Source organism: Tupaia chinensis, unplaced genomic scaffold (genome assembly GCF_000334495.1).
Source record: "Tupaia chinensis unplaced genomic scaffold, TupChi_1.0 Scaffold149922_1, whole genome shotgun sequence".
Classification (NCBI taxonomy): domain Eukaryota; kingdom Metazoa; phylum Chordata; class Mammalia; order Scandentia; family Tupaiidae; genus Tupaia; species Tupaia belangeri.
The window spans coordinates 1,756,803-1,759,773 of record NW_006209766.1 but is presented as its reverse complement, the minus strand read 5'-3'; the positions used below and the strand labels follow the sequence as shown (position 1 = coordinate 1,759,773).

The window sequence follows — 2,971 nt, the reverse complement described above, 5'->3', positions numbered from 1 at the left end:
AAAGTGAACTTCTAAGAGATATTCCTGTTTATTCTATAGAACTTTGCATATTTTTAAAATCAAGATGTAATACATAAAAAAAAGGTGGAATACAGTTTGGGTATGTGTTCTAGGGAGCTCTTTGAAGATAGAAATATAATCTGTGTTGTTCATTGTTGCATCTGCAGTGCCTGATGGACTGAGGTTCGAGTCCTGGACCTAGTGGCTTTCTCTCTCTCTCTCTTTAGTTAAATTAAAACAAATAAATAAAATAAAAAATTATTTAAAAAAGAAAAATAAATAATAGTGGTAAATATTTACTGCATGCCAGGCACTGTTCAATCAACTCATTTAATTTTTTTATTTGCTAGAGAGCACGTGTGCTCACCAGAGAGGGAGGTTGAGAAAGCACCCCCACCCCAATAGAGGACAGTTACACCACAATCCCTTCTCCACCATTTCTGATTTCAGGGTTTGGGGGACACACACACACATGCCCAGCATGTCCTTCAAGTTGCCAGATCTGGCTTGGACCTTGCAGTCAGTCATGTGGGATCCAACACCTTAACCACCGTGCCACCAGCTAACCCAATCAACTCATTCTTAAAAATACCACAACCAGAACCAGCAGATGGCATAATAGTTCCATTGCTGGGCTCCCACGTAGTTGATTGCAGTTTGAGTCCCAGACCAGTGGCTTAAAACTCATACCAGACACATTTGTGTGTGTGCATGCCCAAGATCCGGAGAGGAGAATGGAGAAGGGATTGCAACGTGGCCATCATCCCTGGGGGGTGATTTCTCGCTTTCTGTCTCTCTGTCTCTCTGATGAGCACATGCACCCTATAGCAAAAAAATCCCTCTAAGGAAAAAAAAAGAGCTGCAACCTAAAATAAAAATTTAAACATGCCATAACCATATGATGTTGGTGTTATTATCCACCTTAACAGTGAAGGAAATAGAGGGCCAGAGAAGTGAAGCACCTTGTGCAAAATCATACAGCTTGATAAAGCAGCATTTGAACCCAGGACTCTTGGCTCCAGTGTCTAGCCCTAGCCATTATAATGAATGAATTGAAGTCCTTGCCTTTGTTTCTAAGAAACCCAGCCCCTCTTCGAGCATCCCCTCACTTTTCTCTTATCTCTCTGGTCACTCGCTATTTTGCAGGACTGAAAGAGGTTGAGTGGGAGCCCCTTGATTCCAAGCTTATGGAAAAGTCTGAAATCCCAAGCGTGGCGTATTCAGTACCCTGGTCAGCGCCTAGCTCGGCTGAATCTACGCTGAGCTCTGCGCCCTCTGGGGCAACAGACCTCTCCCTGCATCAAGTTTTGGGTTCAAAGCAGCCACCTATGCCACGTGTGGCCTGTGGCAGTGATTTCACACCTTCAACCTTCAACTGCATTTTCCATAAAATGGGGATAATAAAAAGACTTGCCTCCAGGGCAACTGTGGGGACTACATTACATAATGTACATACATTATATATAAAAGCACTTACCACTTATCTCATAAGTCTGGACTATTTATAAGTTTTTGTGAGGCAGTACAAAAGCCAAAACTAAACAAAAACCCCACAACCAAAAAGCTGTTTCAAACTTTGTGCTGTAGGGAAGTTCCGTCCCTTTCTGTCCTCTTCCTTCCTGGTTGCTGCCAGTGCCGTTGGCGCCTTCTCCCCGGTGCTCCCCACCATGCCTCGGAAAAATGGAAGAAATCAAGACTTTGTGCTAACAGCCCAGCGAAAGGACGCCAAATCGGTCAAGATCAAGAAAAATAAGGATAATGTGAAGTTTAAAGTTCGATGAAGCAGATGCCTTTACACATTGCTCATCACAGACAAACAGAAGGCAGAAAAGCTGAAGCAGCCCCACCCCCCAGGTTTGGTGGTGAAGGAGCTAAAATGAACCAGACACTGTTTGAAATATATTAAACTTTTTTTTTTTTTTTAATTCTGGGAAAAACAAAAACCAAAACCCAAAAACAAAAACCAAAAAACAAAAAACCAACTTTATGCTGTGGAAGTAGGCAGACCTGGGTTCAAATCCTGAATCTGCCACTTCTAGCTGTGTGAACTTGGCAAGAGACTTGATCTCTGGGCTCCTTCCTCTCACCACTTCCTCTCGCTTTGATATTATCATAGAGTCTGTCTCAAAGACTAGCAGGAAGGTAAAAAGAGATCATGCAGGCCAGCAGGTGGCAAGGAGGTTAAGGCAGTGGATCCTACATGGCCAACTGTGGCTTGAATCCTAGAACTGGTGGCTTGAAAATCATACTGGCTGCATGTGGGCACATGACCAAAATCACAAGAGGAGAATGGAGAAGAAGGGATTGCACGTGGTCACCCCCCAGGGGGCAACTTCTCACTTTTCCACTCATTTTGTCTCTACGTTGAGCACCCTATGGAAAAAAAAAAGTGTAAACGGCCAATGTGCTGGTGGCAGCAGCAATGCGATGCTCTGTGATGCTGAAGGCACCTGGTAAGGTCCTAGATTCACATCCCAAAGTCCCCGTGCATGCTGGGTGTGTTTTTGAGTGCTCATGGTGCCGGCCAGCTGAGGCTGGGAGTAAAAAGCGATGGGAAGACCCTATTTGGGATGCCCCCTCCCTTTCTCTCATGGAAGAAATAAACTTTTAAAAATGGTGCATTGAGCTATGTATCCTAAAATGTAAAGGACTGAAACAATCATTGTCCCCTCTCCAAAAAAAAAAAAGTATTTAAAAAGGGACCAGCAGTTAGTGTAATGGCTATGTCGCTGGACTCCCATATAGTCAACCGTGGTTCAATTCCTGGACCCGGCGGCTTAAACTCACACTGGGGATGTGCGTGTGTGTGCCCAAGATCCCGAGAGGAGAATGGAGGAGAAGGGATTGCGGTGTGGCCATTCTCCCTGGGGGGGGTGATTTCTCACTTTCTGTCTCTCTGTCTCTCTCCTTTCTGGCGAGTGCACGCGCCCTATAGCAAAAACCTCTCCAAAAAGAAAGAAAGAAAGAAAGA

General features: G+C 44.5%; 1 pseudogene; it reads left to right on the top strand.

Moving 5' to 3' along the window:
* The first annotated feature begins 1,667 nt into the window (after positions 1-1,667).
* LOC106734222 (60S ribosomal protein L38 pseudogene) lies at positions 1,668-1,880 on the top strand (annotated as a pseudogene).
* The last annotated feature ends 1,091 nt before the right edge of the window (positions 1,881-2,971 follow it).